The sequence below is a fragment of the Mauremys reevesii genome, linkage group 3 (genome assembly GCF_016161935.1).
Source record: "Mauremys reevesii isolate NIE-2019 linkage group 3, ASM1616193v1, whole genome shotgun sequence".
NCBI lineage: Eukaryota > Metazoa > Chordata > Testudines > Geoemydidae > Mauremys > Mauremys reevesii.
In genome coordinates this window covers 114,444,420-114,468,138 of record NC_052625.1, presented here as the reverse complement: position 1 = coordinate 114,468,138, position 23,719 = coordinate 114,444,420, and the positions used below count along the sequence as shown (strand labels likewise).

Below are 23,719 nucleotides of genomic sequence, written 5' to 3'. Positions count from 1 at the left end.
ATAGACAAAGTTTTCCCTTGATTCCATTGCTAGGAGAACATTATCTGGTTTTTAAGTGAGGGTTCTTAGACCCTCACTTAAAGAGATAGCACAACCACAACCACTTCTTCCACGAGGTCAGTCTTTTTCACATTAAAAAAAAATAATTAGCCTCACATCACCACTTTCAGTTCATGGCAGCAGTTTATAAAGGAACTACAATAGCAAATTGATAGCTGAAAATGAAGATCTGCTTAACAGGCTTAATGTCTATCGGCGTGGATTTCAGTTATACCCCAGTGCTGTAAAGAGCTCTGAGGCATTCAGCGGAACCATATGATCTTTGAATTCTTTCATCCAATTCTTATCTTGAAAGAAATTGTACTGTCAATGGATTTATTTATTTTAAAAAATACAAATCATATAGGCTTTGCAGTTCTGTCCTGTGAAGGGTATAATACACTTACTTCTGTATTCATGGTTAACATCCATTAGCCTTAGTGGGAGTACATGGAGGAGAGAACAGATTCCCTAAGCCGCATTTTGAGGCCTACATGGGAATTAAGTGGTGCTTATGCCTTATACTGACCCACTACACAGGGGGGGTGAATTTCTCATGCAAGTGGCTGAAATCACAGATCTACTGTGAAATAAAGGCAGATACAATTCAGTGCCTGTCAGTAAATACAGCATCTGTCACTGAAAAACATGCTAAATCGCCACTGAAATAAAGCCTATAGCATGTTCCAGTATTAAAATCAAGGGGCCAAATTAACACCTGGTGGAAGCAGCTGCATCTCCAGTAAATAGAGCAAATGGAGTTGTGCTTGCTTACACCAGGTCTGAATTTGTCCCAGTAAGTATATCCAGTACCTCCCCAAATGTGTGTGTAAGGACAGTCTAAACCAGAGTCCAGGAATCAAAATGTATTCACAGCTGGAAATGTTGAGCAAATAAAACTGAGTATGGTTTTCAGAAAGGAAGCAGTTTTGTAATGCCTACTGAACAAGAACAAGTACGAAAACCAGGGACTATCCGACAAACATTTTGCTATTGGAGTGGAAGTTTATTTGTGGTTATACTTAAAATGTCCCAGGTTTTCATAAAATTGCAGGCAAGTGATTTTAGCTAATAAGTACATGGAATGCACAAACCTTTTTCAAAATAGATAAAATTGATGCATTTTTGTAGCAATCATAAATTAATGCTGAAGACCTTTGTCATATTCTTATAGTTGAGTTCTGTCTGCAATCACATTTATACACTGCAGAGTCAGATTGACTTGGGAATTTTGAAAATTACAAATGCACTGTTTTATAATCATAGAATATCAGGGTTGGAAGGGACCTCAGGAGGTTATCTAGTCCAACCCTCTACTCAAAGCAGGACCAATCCCCAAACAGATTTTTGCCCCAGATCCCTAAATGACCCCTTCAAGGATTGAAATCACAACTCTGGGTTTAGCAGGCCAATGCTCAAACCACTGAGCTATCCCTCCCCGCTTCTCTCAGACAAATTGAGTGCTTTCCCTTAATGGGAAGTCATGCGTGTATATGTTCATTGTAGTAAGTTACTTTTTAAAATCTCTATGTTGTAAATAAATATGTAACCATAATCAGTGAATACAAAAAAAGTTATTTAGCTGCTTGAGAGAAACTAAGATCTACACAAGTTCAGTCTACACCTCCTAAACTGATAAAATAATATCAATTCTTAACAAATATCACAAATGTAGAATGGGGATAATGATATATCCTTTGTAAAGTGCTCTGAGATTTACTGATGAAAAGCCCTATGTAAGTGCTACTAGATATTATTTATTATTATTGTTGTAGCCTCTACCATCAGGAAAACATATTTAGAAATAGCATCTTTTACATCACAGATTTCCCATTAATTGCAGTGGTAATTTCACACATAGAACAAATGCCCTTGATCAAATTATTTGTTTTGAATAACTCTAGCGGATGTGTTTAGCCTTTCCCTCGTATATGCATTATTCAATCACATCATTAATTTTACAGTTTTGGTTGGTATTTGTAATTGTTTCACAAACAGTTGTGTAAACTGGTTGCTCCGGGCAGTCACTGTTCATACCATATGATTGGTTGCTGAAGCCACATGGCATTGTTTCTGTGCTCTCAGAGGATTATCAATACTTTATCAACACAAGAAATTCCCCTTAATGTTCACAAATTAACCATGAAGAGATCTTGCTTTTATTCATTCGTTTGCTGTTCAGAAATTGAACAGCAAATCATTCATGCAACTTTTAAAAAAGAGTTTTTCAAAATGGCCACAGAGCAAATACTCAAAATTTTACTCAACTTAATATTCACAGCATCTCAATTTTCTAGTCCTGTACTCATTCCTCTGGCTTTACTTAGGGCTGGTCTCACTCTGGGCTAGATTGTACCTCTTAGGCACAAACCAACGTAAGCGATGGTGCAGAGTTGCATTGACTCAGAGGGATATGGGGGAGGCATTCTGGCTCAGTGATCCTGCTAAATCCCTTTATGATGCATCCTGCTCCCTTTTGCATGCCTGTTCTTTATGAGAAATGCAAGTGAGCAAAAGTTCCTTATACTCCCGTTCCTCAACATGCATCTGGGAAAGGGTCAAATATATGCACAGCTAGCCCTTAGCAAAAGGTAAAAACAAAAGGTGTATTCTACCCGTGAGCATGAAACTCCCGTGAATGTTAGATTTAATTACCAAGCATGGATCAAGAGGAAAATATACCCTATAGCCTAGTCGGATATTCCTGAATTACTAAGCACCGATATAAAGCATCTCAATGTGGTGCAAGCAGTGCATGGCAGTGACTTTATGATCTCTTTTTCAACCTAATTTTAGCCTACTAGTGGTCAAGCAATGCTTCTGCACCGCACAAGCATTCTCATTCTGCATCAGAATGCTTTTTCTTCTCACCATTTTATCTGTAAAGAACATTTTTAACAACTATTTTAATGAAGATCTGAATAGCTTTGAGCCAATTAAGGTGATCTGAACCTCTTGGAGTTAATCTTTTACTAACCCAAGTCGTGGTCCTAGGCCCTTAAAAGTCATATGGCTACAGGAAGGCCTATGGGCATAATATAAATATTCACTGCTACTACAAAAATAATATGGCTCTGGTGTCCCTGGCCATGATAATGGCCCGTGGGGTTGTTAGCAGCTGGCACAACTTAGTTCATCCCTCAGTTAGACCACACTGGCACAAATCACCCAGGCTTGGAGGGATCACAAAAGGTCTTATAGCATCAGCTCCTCCCTCAGCTGCACCAGGCACATCTCAGCCACCCCTGTGAGCCTGGCCTTTTATGTCCCTCCATTGTTACTTGCCGTCAAAGTCTTCTCAGTTGTTTAGGTTTTCTGATTTATGGTTCTTTCTGAGCTTTTTGGCTGAACCTCATTGAATCAAAATTTATTCCCCCAGGTTCCCCTTTGATATATTATTGGGGCTGCTCAAGTTCCACAGTGACATAAAACAGTTTCTTGACTGTTTCATACCTATTCTCCTGAGCTATACTTAGGCCTGATGTCACCAGTTTGTTGTTTGCTCCGTCTCCTATGGTATAGACGAGGCAACTTACACGGTCCCACCATTTTTACTGACAAGTTCTTTTTCATCGCAAAACTGCTCTAAATGGCTTATCCATTTTGGCCACTGTGATTTATCAGTATTTTGAAGCATTATATGCTAATATCGCCACTGTTTTGAGAAATAATTTCTGTTACTTTACAAATGTTTTAGTATTTTATCCTCCTGCCTCTGAGCCTATAAGGAAGCTCTGTCTTTTCTAACTCCTCCTGTGCTCCTCTTCACCCCTTCCAGTTTCTATTTTCATCCTTTGCAGTCTTCCTCATAGTCCTCACATGCTCTCTCTCTCTACGCATATGGCACTCAGCCTATTCTGGGGGTGAAGAAACCCCACCCTCACTGATGAGGAATTTTGCCTACTCTCCTTTTCTTGCTTTCCCTTGTTCAGCCCTGACTCTGGATCCAGGTGGTACTACCATGATATTGTGGTTACATCCAGAAGTGACACAGAGTCAAGGACTACTTCCAGGTGCACTGAACATAGACTCGCTTCCTGGAAACAGCACTTAGGTTGACATTTTGATACCAGTATTTTTCTGTATCTGACCAGTCAATTAAACATCTATCCATTAAGTAACATCCAATTATAGTGAGCACTTGCATTGACAGGAAATATTGTTAGAAATGAACCGGATGTCAAATCCATGTTTTATATGCTTTTTCACTTATGACTCAACAATAGCAAGTTTCAACCATTAGCATTCTGTTACTGAATAACTTAGAGCATTCGTAACTGAGGTTTAACTTACCCTCCAAAAATGAATGGAAGATTTCCACTCACACACAACCTTTCAAGTTTGGCAGAAGTGGTTTCAAAATTTCATGGGGAGATTTCATTTCTGAATTTCCTGTGGATACCAGCTACACCCTTCCATTTAAGCTGCTGCTGCTTTCTATTTTTCTCCTATTTGCTATGTCTTTGTCTTCTTGCTGCTTGAAACTTGAACACCAGAAGCCAGTGAAAGAATGGAGCAGGGATAAATGCTTCTATCCTGGATGGAACTGGGGCTGTTAATTGTGTGGGATGTGAACAACTGGGAAGGAAAGGGTATGGCTAGAACACTGCAGGTAGCAGATCAGACAACGGACAGATTGCTTTCTACCCTAGAGGCTTTTCAAACTGGAGGAGTTGCAGCAAATTTATCCCGGGGGGCATGAGGACCTGACTAGTGCTAGGTCGAGCCCCATGTTAAAAAACAAAATTAACTGGGGGTGGGGGAGAATTGGCACATGGGTTTGCAGTGCTCCTCAGGTTTGACCTAGCCAACCTTCTCACCTCCCCTCTGTCATGATGATGGAAGGGTGGCCAGGCCAAACCTGAGCAGCACTGCAACCTCATGCACTAGCTCACAATGCCTGGAGCAGAGAGCTGGGCCCAGCCTTGTGGGACAGGAGCCACTGCTGCCTGGAGTGAGTACAGGGTAGGATCACTTTCAACCCCAGGCCCAACACCACAAGACATAGGATCCCCTCTCCACCCTCCTACCCCCGGGCCCTCCGCTCCTCACTGGGCCTGGATGGGCTTGCTCTCCAGCCCCGCCTTCCCTCCGTAATGGTCTTGTTGTGCTCCCATGGACCAGGGGCTCAGAATGGAGCATGGCTGGGACATGACTCTTTGAAGAGGGGCACAGCAAAAAAAGTTTGGGAACCTCTATTCTGCCTCCCAAAAGTTTGGGAACTATAAGGTGGCAGCTGCACTGCCAGACTTAAAAGGAAACTTTAGATATTTTTTATTAGCTTCAGTGGGAGCTTAAATAAAAAAGCCAGTGCCCTTATGTTTGGTTCAAGCTGAGGAATCTTGAGATTAAGAAAAAGGTGGAATTTTCCTTTAGGTCAAAGATACTGAGAGCTGGAAAGTCACAAAATGGAGTCCCACATGTAAAAAAACCCTGAATTTATTAAAACTCATCATCATATACTACGTTTTTTAAAACTTGTTTTTTTTTACAACAAAAATGTACATCATCCCCTTCCTATGTGTGTGCCACCTCCCTATCCCACTGCTTCTTTTCCATGTCAAAAAGGGGGGACCTTCAGATATGAGGGAGGACAAATGGATTTCTGATTTCCCTGCTCCACTGGTTCGGTTCTCAATTTCCCCCTCGCTGCAATCCCCCTTCTACCCAAATTTTAGTGTGAGCCCCACAGGCCTGGTCTATGCTGGGGATTTTCTGACACTTTCCCATCATTTGTGCACTGATACAGGCCCACCAATGCAAGGAATATGCATTGAGTTGCTATGATTGAGTGCCACTGCTATACAATCCGAATGCTACAGTTGGCTCCCACAAAAACTATCAGCGAGTTTTTGTCACCAAGTTGTCTCAACCTGCTCTCATTAATTAACTGCTGTAAGACCTTATCCCAAGATGATACGTTTATAAAAAGGAAGTACATGTATGGCCAGAAGTCCCTATGCTCGTCTACACAGTTCTTCATTTACTTCCTTTCCTGACCCTGGCTAAATTGTACATTGACATTTTTAATGTCTAGCTTGTACTACAATGCTATCATCTGAAAAGAAGTCTGCCAAACTGAGAAAATATACTCTGGTGTTCTGAAAAGTATCTGTGAAGTTTTATCAGTAATCCAGAAAAACGTACAGCTACCTGAAGGATCCTATAAGCTTCAAGATGAAGAAGTAAATATTTAGCTGATGGTACTGTAAATCAGACATGCCAAACCCGCAAAAAAAAAAAGGGCAGAAATTGGGCTTGTTTTTGGTTTAATTGGCTTGTGAGTTGCTTGTTGGCTTGCAGCTTGTTGGCTCCCAGCAAGCAGGGACAAGGGAGGCGGGGGTCAGGGGTGCAAAGCAGGCCCACCACAGTCCCAAACTGCACACGGGAGGATCTAGTTATATAGAGTGTTGGAGTTCTTAGGGATTGGCTTGTTTTGAAATGGGATTATCTTGGTTTTGGTTTACTGTGAAAGTCAGGATGCTTATTTACCATGTGAAAGTTGGCAACAGTGCTGTAAATAGGACAGCACTCTCTAGAATCATAGAGTCAGAGAAGATTAGGGTTGGAATAGACCTCAGGAGGTCATCTAGTCCAATCCCCTGCTCAAAGCAGGACCAACCCCAACTAAATCATCCCAGTCAGGGCTTTGTCAGCCAGGCTGTAAACATTTCTAGCTAAGAATAGAGATTCCTCCACCTCCTTAGGTAACCCACTCCAGTGCTTCACCACTCTCCTAGTGAAATAGTGTTTCTTAATATCCAACCTAGACCTCCCCCACTGCAACTTGAGACCATTGCTCCTTGTTCTGTCATCTGCTGTAACTTAGAACAGCCGAGCTCCATCCTCTTTGGAACCCCCCTTCAGGTAGTTGAAGGCTGCTATCAAATCCCCCCTCACTTTTCTCCTCTGCAGACTTAGGTTATTTCTACACTTGCGGAGTTTTTGTGCTGTACATTTCACCAGTGATAGGGAACCGGTGAGAGTAAAGTACTCGTTTGTGTGCTCACTGAATTCCTCAGGTGTCAGACAGTGTTCACATTAGCAGCACTTCCATTGCCAATGAGAGCAGCACTCTCGGGCAGCTATCCTACAGTGCAGCTCTCTCCAGTTTGACAATGGGAAGAGGGCGAGGGTGATCGCGGGACATCCTGGGTCCCTGCACAGCCTCCTCTCCCCAAACACTGATCAGTTCCAGTAGCTCGGCATGGCTCCAAGCAGGGGATCGTTTGCTCTGTGGAGCAGCCACTGTCACCTGCCCACATGATAAGTGAGCACTTGCCAAGAAAACAAGAAGGGGAGTTTCAAAGTTCCTGGGGCTTTACAAGGGGCAGGGTGGATGTCCTGGGGCAGTAGAACTATGGCCAGAGTAGTCACCTAGGCACTGTGGGATATCCCCAGGAGACTAAAATCTGTGTAAACAGGAAGAATGTGTCTTCGCCTGCACATCACTGCAAAAGCATCACCGGTAAGAGCTGTACGCCTCTCGTGGAGGTGGTTTTCTTTTTGCAGTGAAACTTCTGAGTTTCACCACAAAAAGACATTGTCAAGTGCAGACACTCATGTTTTTTGTGCAAAAAAGGGACCTTTTCCGCTTTAAATGGCAAGTGTAGACATGCCCTAACTTCTCTTCTGTGGTAACCACAGATAAGCACATCAGCTAAGATGTTAGTGATATAACAGCAACAGTAAAGTGCTTAGCAATATATCAAGCTTATTAATATCTTTTTCTGCTTCAAAGTTAACACCTAGTAAAGTGAAAAGGGACACATTCACACCTCTTTCAATGCTCGTGTTTCATTCTTTTCAGATATGCACACTTGGGGATTTTGGCTATATTGGGCTATGTCCAGTTTATAGCCACCTGCTCTTTGCATCTGATTTGTAAATTAGTTTTCAACTTAAAACTTTTAACTGAGGTTAAAATTTAGTGGTGAGCAGGTATTCCACTATTTATTCTTGTAATTTGTATTATAGTAGTATGCTAGGTGCTGTGTAAACATAGAATATCAGCGTCGGAAGGGACCTCAAGAGGTCATCTAGTCCAATCCCCTGCTTAAAGCAGGACCAACCCCCAGACAGATTTTTGGCCCAGATCTCTAAATGGTCCCCTCAGGGATTGACTTCACAACCCTGGGTTTAGCAGGTGAATGCTCAAACCACTGAGCTATCCCTCCCACATATATTAAGCCACTGTCTGGCCCTCTAAATAGCCAAGACAGACAAAAGGTTGGATTAAGGATACATTATTTCCCCCTTGTCAGGTTACTCCTCAAATTGTAACAACTGTGGCAGAGCTCTGACCTTGCTCCTGTGGGTCCTGCGCTTCTAGGCGGTTTATGCTAGCCTCAGTGGCTCACTGTGACCCTCCACATAGCCCTTTTCTCTCTAGGGCCAGAGTTACAGTCTACTGAGCCCTTTTCATCATAGGCTGCAAGGAGGTTGGTGAGAGAACTCCCACAGTCTCTGTTCAGCCTCCTGTCCTGACAGGGACCTGACTTCCCCTTCCAGGAGATGTTCCTGTAGTGGTGGGTTGGGGGGAACCCAGGCCCGCCCTCTACTCCGAGTTCCAGCCCAGGGACCCTAATGGTAGCAGTTGTTGGTAGCCAACCTTTCACTGCCAGAGTTGCTACATTTCCCTGGGCCACTTCCCCACAGCTCTCCTGCTTTTCCCTTCTTCACCCTTACCTTAGGGCTCCTTTAACGATGGTTTTAGGGTGTCTTCAGTGACCAGCCGCACTTCCTCTCCTCTGACTCCCTGGCTCCCCTGCCTGACTGGAGTGAGCCCTTTTTATAGTAACAGCAGGGCCTTAATTAGAGTCAGGTGGTCACATTAACTGAATGGCCTCACCTGACTCTTTTCAGGTTAGTTAGAGTCAGGTGTTCTCATTAGCCTGGAGCAGCCCCTGCTCTGGTCAGTCAGGGAACAGAAAACTGTTAATCCAGTGGCCAGTATATCTGCCTTCTGCTATTCTGCTGTACTCAACTGGCCTGGGTCTATCACACAACGTATATGTAAATATAGCCATTCTGCCTTTTTCAGTTTTTACTAAACAAGGAACATTCTTTTTTAAACCATGCTCATTTTTATAACAAGTTTCTGTTCTGTTCTTTCTTTTAAAAAAGTAATTTCTGGATGCATTTGCTCAAGTTCAAATGTAAATATTCTTCACTTGCTCAGATGATTTGAGCTTGTAACATTTAAAGTAAAACAATGACTGGCGTTTATCTAGCGCACGTTTTGTCACCCTATCTGGTCAAGCAGTAAATTGTCATTCCTATTCCTCCCTTTAGTGCTAATCCAATTACACAATTACTACTTCATAGCAAATAACTTTAGTGTCGGTTTTATGGTGACTGATCTGCACACTTTGAAATCCTCGTCTCCTCTAAATTCCATCCTCCAATGGCCATTCCAATCTTTCATAAAGGACCCATCTCTCTCTGTCATGTGCAGTTACCACCCATCCACTTCCTATGACTATTTTAACCAGACTGGGATCCACGTGACGTTCCCTTTCATTCTCCATTGGTGCTATTCCTGACTAGTCACAATAGATATAACTAAAGGCTTCCCCAGCTACTCCAACTTTTTGTTACCTGAGTCCCAACATTAGTGATAAAACTATCTTAAATATTTATTAACAGAATTATTTTATATCCTACAGTAGTACTAATAAAATGAAGGAAGTAACACCAAATACCTTTATCTGTAAGTTATTTAACTAGCATTCTACAGTATCAAAAATGGGAATAAACTATATGTCCATCCATGGAGCAAGGACAATCAATTTCAATGTATAGACATTAAAATATCATATTCCACTCTTCTATAGTACAGCAAAGAATCCTGCAAGCATCCGACGAAGTGGGTATTCACCCACGAAAGCTCATGCTGCAAAACGTCAGTTAGTCTATAAGGTGCCACAGGATTCTTTGCTGCTATATTTTTCTATGGTTTCCCATTTCTATTCCTCCTGACACCCTCTTCATCTTGATGATACTTCTCTCCCTGTTCCCCAAGCCATCCATTTTTATCTCCAGATCAACCAATTTGCTTTCTCTCTACCACCTAAAGCTTGGTATTAACATCAGTTAGCATATCTAAATGTTCATTTATGCCTGCCTGAATTTCGTTCACTCTACCAATGAGTTCTACATCTGTTATGAATTCCCTGTAGAATCTGTGTCGCAGATTTCCTTGATATCATTTCAGGCAATTCTCTAATGTCTGCCTTTGTGGTAGACACATCCCTATCTTTCCCCATTGCATTCTGTTTATGAGGGCAACATGGTGAGTTCCACAATTTGCTGCTTCTTTTGGCAGCTCACAAAGAAGCTTTCATTATTCAAAGGTGCTTTTCTTAACAAACATCTGAGGATTTCCAGACACTTGTTAGCTGGGATTTCAGGTTCTCAAACTCATTTAAACTGGCACATGTAAAAACTACTGCAGTGGAGTTTTAGTGCATGACTAAGCAGCAGCCATCTTGCTGAACTTGAGGCTGCTTGCCTCCCTATCATTATGTAGGACTTATTTTTGGGTTACTACAGTGGTAGATGGGGAAAGAGTGCAAAACAAAACAAAACAAAAAGTGAGAATCCATAAAGGTGGGGGTGACTTCTGTGGGGCAGCAGGCCTGCTAGTAGATTTTCCAAGCGAGAAGTTAGAGGAGAGGAACAGTACTCACTCAGATCCTATATTTTCATGGGCATATATTTTTCTACTTAAGAATTGTATATTTCCCCTTATTTCTAATATCAAAGAATTATTGAATCTTGAAGTCTGGCCTTACCTATTTCTTCCTAGCAGCCCTGCATACATTTTCTATTTTAATATTTATTTAGGAAGTTTAGCTTCCTGCTGCACAGCATAAACATCTTTATTAAACCTACCTTATATAGACCCACAATTCATGAGAAATATCTCTGAAAGCAGAAAAAGTAATGGTTATGTGAAAGGAAAGGAGGGGCTGCAGCAAAAATCATTTGCTTAAGTATACAGCTTATCTTTTATTGATTTAATTCTAGACAAGTCTTCATTCTGCTGTGAATACAGATGTGAGAAATATGTTAAAGACAGATTTTGGTAGTTCCATCCGTAGAACTGCAAAGCCAAATGGAAGTGATCACTTTTCTTTTCATTTTTTTAGATTTTGTGATTCAAAAAATACTGCAGACCATTAAAAAAATAATCAAGAAATATCATAACATTGCAAGAACTTCCTGAAAGACTATAATGGTCTTTAGCATAGAATCATAGTTAACTATCATGTCCTGATGCTTACTGATAACTCAACTAAATTCCAATTTGTACAATTACATTCTCTCTTCCTCAGTTCAAGAGTTGAGCAAATAACTGGCCATGATTAACTTCCTCAGCCCTAAATTCTGCAAGGTAGTTAAAGACATACCTAACTTAAATCACATAAGTAGTCCCAAGTTAGGCATATGCAATAGTACCTTGCTGAAACAGGTCAACAGTGGATTTAACCTGTCTCTGCTTACTGAGACCCCAATACTGCCAACTTTACTCCTCTTGAGACACTTGTGCTTCACACGTACTGTCCATGAAGTTGTAAGAATGGCAGGATTAGGCACTGGATGTCCGTGTGTAGGCTGTGATTTCCTTGTTATTAGAATTTACTTGATAATTTTTTGTTGAGTTAGTTTTTTGTTTGTTTTGTTTTTTAAATAAAGACTATTGCTCAATGCTTAACAGTTTTCTCAATCCATTTGATAGTCACTCTTTAAAACCTGAGCTGTGTAAATTGTGATTGGTAACATACAGTAGGTCACATGATACTTTTTTCTGTTTCCCAAGTGTAGTATTATTATTGTTATTATTTATTTTCTTTTTCTTTTTGGTATTACTGTAGCACTGAGAAGCCCCAGTCATGGAGCAGGACCTCATTGTGCTAGGTGCTGTATGCTTATAATCAGAAAGAAAGCTAGAAAAGGGCCACTGCAGTTTTGAATCTCTCAGGAAGGGTGGCAGTTTAAGTAGAGTTAGCAGGTAAATAGGATTAGGGATCTTCAGAAAATCTTAAACCTCTTCCTTGCTGGACTGCACAGGCCTCACCTGATACACCCTTCTAGATTTATCAGCCAGGTGAAAAGTTTAGGTTTAGTTTTTGTTTTGTCACATTCACTGTGTGTGCTCCTAATTGTGAAGGGTGCATTCAAATCTTTGTCTGGTTCATTTACTCGCCAGAGCTCTGGCAAAGGTTTTTGGAAATCATGTCAGCCTGCTGTACTAAATATATAAAATATACAAAACTCATTGTATTTTCTGGTCTTGTGACTTTCTGCCATTGACAGAAAGCAGTTGTGTGTGCACGCATGCACAGTTCTAGTTTTGTCCACAATAGAAAACGAAGAGAGGGAAATTCATCCTGAGGAAATTAGAATATTTTCCCTGCTGTTTGGAAGGTGGGCTTTTTGATTTCGTTCTTTAAGGATACCCAGACTTATCATTGTTAATATTTTCTACATTTCTGAGCAGAGCGTGAAGTTAAAGGAAACTTTCCAATGATTTCAGTGGGCTTTGGATCAGGCCCTAATTGCTCAGTGATTGTTTTCCACCAGTCCTGGTTGCGTGGGAAGGTTATAAGACTAAGCATTAGAACAAGGGGTCTCAAACTTTTTTTTCATAGTATGACCAACATCTTGATAGAGGGGTTATCTCACACAGATCTCGTCTTCCCCTCCTCCTTTTTTCCAGCTTTTCTTACAAACTTATCAGATCTTTCTTTTAATACTGTGTTTGGCCAAAAGTAGAAGCTGGAAACAAAAAACAGATCCAGTTCCATGTGACCAACCAGTTCTCTGTGGATCACCCGGTGCTTCCAAAACCATAATTTGTGAACTACTGTATTAGAAATGATCCAAGACAAATTATTTACTAAGCATAATGCTCACAAGATACTATGCCCCATATGGTTATCATGAGAAATAGCTACAAATTTAGGTTCTGCACCACCATCAGCAGAAATACTAAACCAATTCACTTTGGAACATGCACTATATAGAGTCATGCTTCAAGAAAAAACAACAACATGTAAGTAGGCATACAGTACGTGTTTTATCATCACCGGTCCAAGTTGTGTAGTAAGGCATAAGAATAAATAAGACCAATGGCTTTCAATGTGCAAAGATGTGTGTAGGTTTTCTTTTTGTCTCAAACTCTGATCTGCACTTGGGAGAACGCTGCTACTGCGACACTGGCCCATGGTCTCCGATGGATAACAATTAGCCTGCTCAACAAGAAAACTGACAGAAGAAAGATATAAAGGAACAAGTCAAGAAAGAATGCTAAAGTCACAGTGTGACATCACATCTACCCACAACCCTTAAGTGATTTGATAAGGAAAATGATAGAGAAAGTGTCTCTCTGATTCCCCCAAGGCAGATGATTATAACACAACTGCATGACTTGTCATGTGTTGCTCTTTCTTATAACTACAGATAGTGATCATCTGACAATCACAGGAGATCCATGGCATTCACAGACTTTGAATCATGAGCCATAAATCCAGGAGATATAACTGTATACTATAAAAGTCTGGACTCAGACTATGAATCTCTCTCTTTGGCACTTATCGGTCCTCATGTCACAATCAATCAGAAGTGATGCTGTGGCACAACAAATAGCTCCTAAGAGTCTTTACGTTGCCTTAGAGGAAACAACATAACACACCTTCCCCTTTGCAGTTATACTCCATCACACTGGTTCAACAATTTTCCTGTCCAATGCACAATCACTTTCCAGTACTAGGGACACATATAATGCTCTTTGCTTCGAAAAGCAACTGTCTGAAAGGACTGAAAAATCTCTGATTTTTACATGACTCCTCTACATATCTTTTTCATGGTGTAAGAAGTTAGCTAGATAATATCACCATGTAGAAGAAGGTAAATGCAAATGCCTCTAATGGTGAGACAAATTCTGCTCTAGAGTGTACACTAGTATCTTAAATAATATATTACCTTTATTTAGTTTTTTGCATCTGATCTCAATATACTATAATTAAAAGAATCACTCTGGCCGAGCACAGGAACACTACTTGATGGATAGGACAGGAAGAGAGGAAGAATGTCATATTCATAGTGAAACTTTTTAAAAAAGAGACTTTTAATCCAATATTGCTCTGACTGAACAAAACAACCAGCTTTGAAATGACTATAGATTCAGAGCCATATAAAATGACTTCATTGCATTCTGAAGAATCAGCAAACACCTGAAGTACAAATGAAGGGACCCTTTCAGTAGGATGCAGACAAAGCTCTTCAATGAGGCTGCCAGCCCAGCATCAGCAGAGAGAAGAGCAGCTCAAACTAGGACATTCCCTGCAGAATGGTGCAGTCTCCCATCAAAGTCAGGAGGCTCTAGGTTTTAGCTGCTCTTTGCACTGATCATGGGCCACAGTGTAGCACATGCCTGACTTCCAATGGAATGTCCCCAATTCAACACATGCCTAAATGCTTTGCTGGATCTGGGCCTTAGAGAGGAGATGATCTAGGCTGTTTCTTTAAAGTTAGAGCTATTCTATGCAAGACCTGTATCATTAGAGCTCCCCCTCTCTCTTGCTGCATCCAGAGACAAACAGCAAGGGGGATTCTACTTATAGAGATGTAGCCTACATTTCCCCAACCCACTCACAGCCATAGACTTCAAGTAATGGCGAGAGTGATGCTGGGCAGTGTTGTATCTGTCTCCCTCTGGCCATAGGATGGTTGAGATGATGTCTGTGGACTGACCTGTGACTAAGAGGAGCTGATCATGTCTTCTTCAAATGTCTTCAAATATTTGGACCTGTCTGGGTATATATCTTTGGATTCATGGATTAACCAAGCAAGAAATTATTAAAATTGATAGGTTCTTTACTTGCATAAAGGTAACTTAATCAAACCCATTGGCTTATGCCAGTGATTTCAAAAGGGAGTAGCCCATTTTGATTTGCTAAGGAACACCTGAGGAAAAGTTCCAAAGGGGAGGAACCGGTCAAGCCATCACCTTCATAAAACTAAAACCATTCAGAAGAGAAAAAAACATTGCTTCTGTTTTCTTGCTATTGGCGATGGTGGCTACTATTGCTATTAGCTACTGACCTCTGGCCTATGTTTCCTTCATCCCGTTCCCAGCCAATGGGAGCTGCAGGAAGTGGCGGCCAGCACATCCCTGCGGCCCACACCGTTTCATGCAGCTACCATTGGCCAGGAACAGCGAACCGCGGCCACTGGGAGCTGCGGTGGGCCGTGCCTGCAGATGGTCAATGTAAACAAAATGTGTCACGGCCTGCCAGCAGATTACCCTGATGGGCCATGTGCCGAAGGTTGCCGACCCCTGTCACAGAACCTTTATCCTTTCATTTCCTTAGTCCATAGGTCTTGCCATTCCTTTGCAAGCTCTTCCATGGCCACACTTTTAAAGCCTTGTTTACTTAAGGATATCTTAATATCCACTCCTTCATTTTTTAGAGCGTGTTTTGCTGCTGTCAGCCATCTCACTTCCAGGTATTCCAATATGCAATAGCATCCATGGTATTGTAACACAGATACCTGCTTAATTCTACAGTTAGGAACATTATTTCAATTACGTCATTTCTGCTTTCTGAAGTCCTTGTTCTGATTGTCATTATGCTTGACGAGGAATCAGATAAAATTACAGCTGCAGCCCATCGCACATCTCTTATCCATGTTAGTGCGAACATTATCCCCATCAGTTCAGTTGTCAGAATGGTCACATCATTTAATAGCATTTTAGATTTCTGAATTCCAAGACCAGGAACACAGAAGGCTGTTCCTACTCTACTTGTGCTGTCATCTTTTGATTCTTCTGTAGAAACTTGGCAAAGGTGGCCTCATTTTTCATAAATAAATTCAGGAATTTCATTCAGAATGTGTGGGGTTTTCCTTCTCTCAGTTTTTCCCCTCTACAATTCCAAATCCTCAAATGGGGGAATAATTTGCAGCTGTAATTTGATTTCCCATGACTAAAAATGTTTAGGTCTCTCCATTTTTCTTTTTACAGGTCTCCATCCATTTTTTTAACATGGATAGTATGAGGAAGTCTGTGGCAATCTACATAGTTTTGTCTACTAAGCTCCCGGCAATCCTCATAAATCTGTTGTGTACTTCTATTTTCAGGTTCCCCTTTTAGTTTTGCCCAAAAGTTTAGATCTAATAGCTTCATCCTTGGATTTATACATACTTCTCCAGTGGCTACTGGCAGCACACACCCTGGCGTTGTAATCATTGCACCACATGCCAATCGCAGAGCTTGGGTGCGGAGCAGTTCCAAGTTCTTACAGTTGTTTTTGAGGCTGAACCAAAAGCTTGGCATCCATAATCTAAAACTGGTCTTACCAATGCTCTATACATTTTCATCAGTATCTTGTTATCTGCACCCCAGTTTTTTCCAGCTACACTTTTAAGTAAGTTTTGTATGATATTATCTATGTCACTTTCCCAGTTAATTATTTTTAATTAAACATGACTTCTAGGAACATAAACTTTTGAACTATCTGAATTTTTTCACCATAAAGACATAAGTCCCATTTTTCCTTAATTTTCTTCCTGGATAAAAGCACTCTTTTTGTTTTTGCAAGTGAGAATTTAAATCCCCAATAATTTCCCCACCTGGAAATTGTGCGGTGTGCCTCATCTGTCTTTTCTACAGCTACTTGAAGTCTTTTATGCTCAGTCCACGTAGCACAGCCATCTGCAACAAGGAAAATACCTATTCCTGTCTGCACACTTTCTGGGAGGTGATTTATAATAATAGAAAACAAAGTAGGTCTGATAATATTCCCTCATAGAGCTCCATGGGTAAGCTTGTAGGTTTTTGATGTTCCCACTATGACTTGTATGGTTCTGTCACTTAAAAAGTCCCTTATCCACCAAAACATTCTCCTTTTTATTCCAGCTTTGGCTAGTTTATATAAGAGGCCAGGAAGACTTTTACCACAAAGTTCTTTGTCCTTATGCTTTTTTGTACCTCTGTTTGTAATCTGATTATATGGTCAACTGTGCATTTTTCTCTCTCTCTCTCCACTTTGTATGTCAGTTATAATATTATTTTTCTCCAAGTATTCCACAAGTCTTACATTTATCATTTTTTCCATGATCTTCCCCACATACATTCTGAGGGCAATGGGCCTGTAAGTGTCAGGTCTTGCATGTACCTTGCCTGGTTCCCTCACTGGTATTACCAATACTTGTTTCCATTCTACTGGCAGCTATCTTTTTCCCAAAATATCATTATATAACTGCAACAGAATCTTTAGACTTTATTCTGACAAGTGTTGACGCATTCCATTACTTATATTTAAGGTTAAGATTTTGTCACGGTTATTTTTAGTAAAAGTTACAAGTCGCAGACAATAAATAAAAATTCACGGACGCTTGTGATCTGTCTGACTTTTACTAAAAATAATGGGGGAGGAGGGACTGATGGGACAACTGAAGCCTAAGCCCAAGCCACAGCAGCTGGGAGCTCCAGGGGCCCCAACACTCGCAGTGACTGAGAGCTCTGAGGTCTCCCCGCTGCCCACGGCGACTGAGAGCTCTGGCTCGTGGGCTGACAGCTATGGGCCCGCCACCCTGGGCTCAAGCAGAAAATGTCACAAAGGTCTCTAAAAAAAATCACAGACTCTGTTACTTCCATGACATAATCTTGTCCTTCCTTATATTATCTTTATCTGGAGCTGTATTTTTCCTTTTTCTAGTGGCTAAAATAAGCTCCTACATACTAAAACTTTTGTTTAACACATCATCAGCATATTCTCTCCAGCCATTTAATAGTTCACAGTAATCCTCAATAAACCTCCATATTTTTCACAAAACCTATTTCTTTGATTCATATCACTACTGACCTTTTGGAATTCTTTTGCTAAAATGTCTGCCTTTCCTAAGTTGGAGACCTTAGTTTCATTGCTTCATTATTTAAGACTTTTACTTCCAATTCCAGTCATTCTTTGAATTTGCTTATATATTTCTGAAAACCTTGAACCTAGCAACATATATTTCTCCAACATTCTTTTTTTGTCATTCTGATAATTCTTTGCATCACCACCTTACATCTTTTATAATTCTTTAAGTCTTTAGTATTCACTATATGTTTGTTTGCTTGGATGCCTTATTTCTTTCCTTGATTGCTAATTTGCGATCATAATTCCACCAGGGAACCGAATTTCTAAATTGGGGAAAATTTGGTGTTTTGTAGATGGCCAGATCAGCTGTCGCTGTAATTCTTTTTATTACATTGTTATAGAATTTTCCTAGATTGTCAGTTGTACAGCTACTGCATAAATATTCATCATCCTTAATCTTGAAAGGGTCCCAATTAGCTTTTTTAAATTCCAGTTCAGAACTCTTTTCATGTTTTTTGACATTTCTTCAGCCTTAATACCCAATAAGTATAGGAAGTGATCATTTCCCATTTACTAGCTTATTTTATTTGTTGCAATTCCCAGATCCAAACTGAAGAGGATCCATCCAATCAATTAAATCTAGTAGGTGCTACTGTGTTCAATATACCATTATGCATATCAATAAATTGTTCTAAACATTTACCATTTCAGTCAGTTTTCTTACTTCACCATAGCACGTTATGACTATTAAAGTGTCTGCAAATTATCAAAGGGTTTTTGACATTACATAATTTTTCTAGTTCTAAATTAACTAATTTTTACATGGATTATAAAAATTATACATCTGTATGTAAGTGATTTTGTTCTGCATGGGAATCTTAATAGCATTATATTCAGAACATAGTTTCTGCGCATCCATTTTGATGTAGCTAAATCCTCCCCTCGTTTGGTAGCGTCTCGATCCCTCCAGAGTACATCATACCTCCATAGATTGAACACAAGTTTACTTATTACCAGTCTTTCTTGCACACATATGACATTAGGCGTTTTTCCCCATTTTAGATATGGCTTTCTTAAATTCCTGTCTATGCACTATTAAACCATGTACATTCCAGCTAAGGATCATTAAGATCATGTTATTTAAGCTATATTATTGCCTTCAGTCAAAATCCTGTTAATACGGTCTATTGAGAGGTTGTCTGTCTTTACATATTTTTCTGCTGCATTTGCTGTGATTTCAAACCTTTGAGGTTTTTTCTCCATCTGCAAGGTGCAGTTAATTACTTCTATAATGAGCACTATACACTTCTCTTTACTTACAAGCAATACATCATCTCCCATTCCTCTTATATTCTCCTTCCTGATCAGATATGTGTTCTGCTGCCCCTGAACATCTTTTTTTTTCCTTGTGTATTTTTTTCCTATTTTCTGCAGTGTGTATCTTTTGATAACCTCTGCATGAGATACTTTGTGAACAGGTTTCATTTTTCTCTAGCTTATTCTCCTACTGCACATCCTTTATTGCTGCACTGTGCTTTCCCCCGCAAGTGCTGCATTTATGTTCTGTTCCTTCTATATACTTGTCATGGGAGTTATTTCCTCCACATGTACTGCACCACATTGTACCCTTACAAATGGCTGTCCAAACCTTTGACAATTAAAGCTCCTCCCCAGCAGTGTGGGGAGTAGGAATATATGATTTAACCCCAAAATATTGATAATCCATTTGGATCCTACTGGGAAGTGTTCTACCTTTAAGTGTTACATGTACAGTCATAGATGGCCTTCCCACCCCCCATAACTAAGTAGCCATTTAACAAACAATACTTTATCTTCACCTATACTCTTTTCGATATCATCCTCAGATAATCCTTGTAGCATTTCATACATAACCCTTCTTACTTCAATCAGGAATTTAGGCTGTTGAGAAGTAACTTTCACTTTCCCTAAGGTTACAGTTTTTAGAAGTTTTTCAGCTTGTTCTTTATGTGTACACTCTATCAATAGATCACCACAAAGCAATTATTTTAGCTCTTTGAATGACTCCAACACTTTGCTTTATCCATTCTGCCATTTTCAGGGGTTCAACATCTTCTGTTTTCACATCGTCTCTCTCTGGTCTAACAGTTATAAAATGCTGACTTCTATCCTGGTTTTTTAAATTTCTATGAATTCCTTATTCTTCAAACCTGATATAGCTAATTTTTTTTTAATTTTTCCTGATCCGAGACCATCCCTCATCCCTTGTTTTTTCTCCTTCATAATCCAAGACAATTTTCTCTTTTTCCCCACTGACCTCCATTGTCAGGTTCAACGTTCAGCCTCATTTCAGCTGGGGACCAGCTGCAGTCCTCCACCTTTCCTCCTCCTCAACTGCTTGCCAGCCAGCCTTCTCTCTCCACCATCCTCAGCTACTGCCTCCTTTCTCCACTAGCTGCCCCTGCCAGGCCCCTTCTCCTTTGGTTCTGTGGCACAGCAGGCTCACTTCCTGAGTCTATGGCTGCTCTCCACTGGATTTCATAGACAGGTTATGACAAAGTCTGTCACCTTTCCCAGGATGATTAAAAATTGCAGAATTGCTTTTTTAAGTGGGCCCCATTTTCCTTGCATTCTGTACAAGTGTTGCAAAGAAAATTTTATTACTCCAAGATTTCTGAGTTTTCCGTATAAATATCTCCTTTTACTGGTACAGTCTTTTCAGGTCCATAAGAGATGATCTATTGTTTCTCAGACCTTAAATCCATCCTTAAATTTGTTTGTTAGAAATAGATTACTATTTAATCCACAATGACCTGTTAAAATTCTGAATAGGGCCACTTCACTCTTCCTCTCAGGTCTTTGGATTATATAAACATTTTCAACTATTGGGCATACTTCACAGATTCCCTCCTTTCCCGCCTTCCCGCCTTCATTTCACATAGCCACAAGTTCCTGCCATTCCTTCCTTATCTCATTTTTTATTAAGTGTGTAAATTCAATTTGCTTAATGGGATGTCTAGACCAACTTGTTCATGCTCAATAGCATTTTTTGCCTCTTTGTCTGCCTATGCATTGCCAGCAATCCCTACATGTGCCAGGATCCATGCTATTACCACAGTCAGATCGCATTGCACTAATTTGTTTGTTAGCAGCAATATTTCATTAAGTATATCATTCCCAGTTAGGGTGACCAGATGTCCTGATTTTATAGGGACAGTCCCGATATTCAGGGCTTTTGCTTCCTCTTTGGAGCCATCAATATACATTTGACAGTAATGTCCACACTTACCACAGATATATTGATTTGTTATATCTTGTATTTTTATCATTCTTTTCCTTTTTTTTATTTTATTATAAAATTCCATGTCTATTGCGGAGAGATGGTTTTCCAGTGATAGAGTATTTTCCTATAGTTATATATTTTGGCTTCTTGCAACCCTCTCTTTTCACTGGACTAGATGACCTCTCAAAGTCCCTTCAATCTCTATATTTCTGTGATTCCACCCCAGCCAGGAAGCAGCAGGCAGGTGCAGTTAGAGCCTCCTCCATTTCTCTCCTGCCAGGAAACAAGGGTAAATGAGCAATCAAAGTGAATTCCCAGCTAGGGGCTATCAGCCCAACCAAAGCATGACCAGCTGATGGCAGGAAGCAACCATATCTCCCTTGCAAGGCAGCAGCACCTAGCCGCAGGGCCACCAACCAAAAGACAGCCTTTCACCCAGATCAGGACAAGGAGCAACCAGAGGCAGAGCCTCCAGGAGGTGCCAGAGTTAGTTGAACGTCAGCTGGGGAGATACCAGAGCCAGATAGAACCAAGGCAATTCCTATGATCCTAAAGTTCTTTCCATGCATCAACCTTCTTGGATTTATGTTCTGCTCATTTGGATGTTTGCAGTCATTTATGCAAATGAGGCAATGCAGTGTCATAAAATATGCAGATTAGGCCATTTATCATTTGGGCAAATTTCTGAACCTTCAGACTTAGCAGGTATGTTCAGAAGAAAATTGTAGCCTCCTGCCCCTTGCCCCACCACCACTGGGCAAAAGCAGGAAAACATCAGCACAGATCCAGGTATTCTCAAAGGCCTCTCTCTGTTCAGGATGGAGAGATAATACATTCTGTTTGACTCTAAATCTATTATATTAGAGCTTGGGGGTTTAATCTTATGAATAAGGGATATCTACTTGTTTCACCTTTCCAGGAAAAGAAAATTTACAAATCTGTATCGAGCTAACATTTTGACTCTAATTTATTATTTATTTATTGCAAGCTTTCATAAAAATGTCATTTGCTTACATGTGTTTCTTTATCCAAGTATTTGAAGTCTACGGTTGCAGTCGCTCACAAATGTACAAATGAACCATAATGTATCTCTGTTATTCTAACTGCCTCCTGCTAGCTGCAGTAAAATAACATCTTTTGCACAATACTAATCCAGAGTCAGACACCAGCTCATAGTTCTCACACACATACACACTGGTACAGTGGGCAGATTGCCGCCTCCTGATTGGTGGTTCAGTTGCCTATGAAATAGACCTCGGGAAGAGTTCTTGGGTTCCCATCCAGTACCTCAGACCACAACATCACACAGGCCTCAGGCCTCTCTACCAATTCTGGAACCCATGCCTTCTATATGTCCCCACTAGCTGGCAGCATGGCTTAATGGATCCTTGCTATTAGGAATTCTCCCCGGACAGCAGCTGGCTGTGAGCTCCCCCTCAGCCTCCATTCCACCCCCCACCCCCTCCCGAAAAAAGGTCAGTGAAGGGGCTTCACCAGCTTGGAGGGAAGAGAGAGGAAATCAGCATAGCCTCTTAATTTAATACTTGTATCTGAAGGATTCCACAGGACTGGTATCAGAACAATGTGTATCTTCCCCCCATCCACTTTTCCCTGGGCCTGCTTGCTACTTCTGCATGGATCCTCAGGCCCATGGAAAACTCTCTGTCCTAGGAACAGAGGCAGAAAATGCTGCCACAGAGATGAACAACATTCAGCACATGAGGGGAGAGGCGCAAAGATGTTCCCCTCCAAACGTGGATGCAAAAGGCACAATATGGCCCTTATTTTTTTAAAAAATGTAAACGCATCAATTCCTGTTTGCGTTCCAAGTGGATCATACTCACCAAGATGTAACTAGTCACATTCTGGAGACTCAACTGCATTAATAATTAATGTAAAATTAGTCTTTTTTTTTCTTTTGGTGGATTTGTATTTGAACAGGAAAGTGAGAGGGCAATGGGAGCTGTAACTAGAGATACACACATAGTCTGAGCAGGCCCTGTACTTGTTTCCCTGCTGAGTCCTCATCAAGTCACCTTTCTATATATAGTTCTTTCAACGTATAGCAGAAAACCAATGACAAGCACAATTGTTATGGCTTAACTGCTACTAAAAATACTCCCATACTTGTCCATCTATAATGGGCACTTTTGTATGTGCTCTTTGCCTTGGTGAAATATTGAAACTTCAGTAGCTTTATGAAAATCAATACTTTTCATTCAAAAATCTAGTTAATATTTGGATACAATGCAAAATATTCAGAACAAAAATATCTCTGTAGAATGTCTATGTGTAAATTTCAAATACAAATTCAAATTCTGTGATCTCTATCTGAACAAAATTCTCTGTTAATGTATCGAATCAACATGTAGTTCCCATTTTAAAGCATTTAGTGTAATAGCCCAAATTGTCCCCTCACTTATACACCAGTGCAACAAAGGATTAGTCAACCCCAAAGCTCTAGGGCCAGATCTTCAACTGGCCACAGATCAATTTACACCAACGGAGGATTCAGCCCTCAATGTTAAGTTCTAGTCAAGATGTA

General features: G+C 40.5%; 1 protein-coding gene across 2 annotated transcripts in view; it reads right to left on the bottom strand.

Moving 5' to 3' along the window:
* THEMIS (thymocyte selection associated) overlaps positions 1–23,719 on the bottom strand; it is a 106,996-nt gene that overhangs the window by 51,529 nt on the left and 31,748 nt on the right. The window lies entirely within an intron of this gene.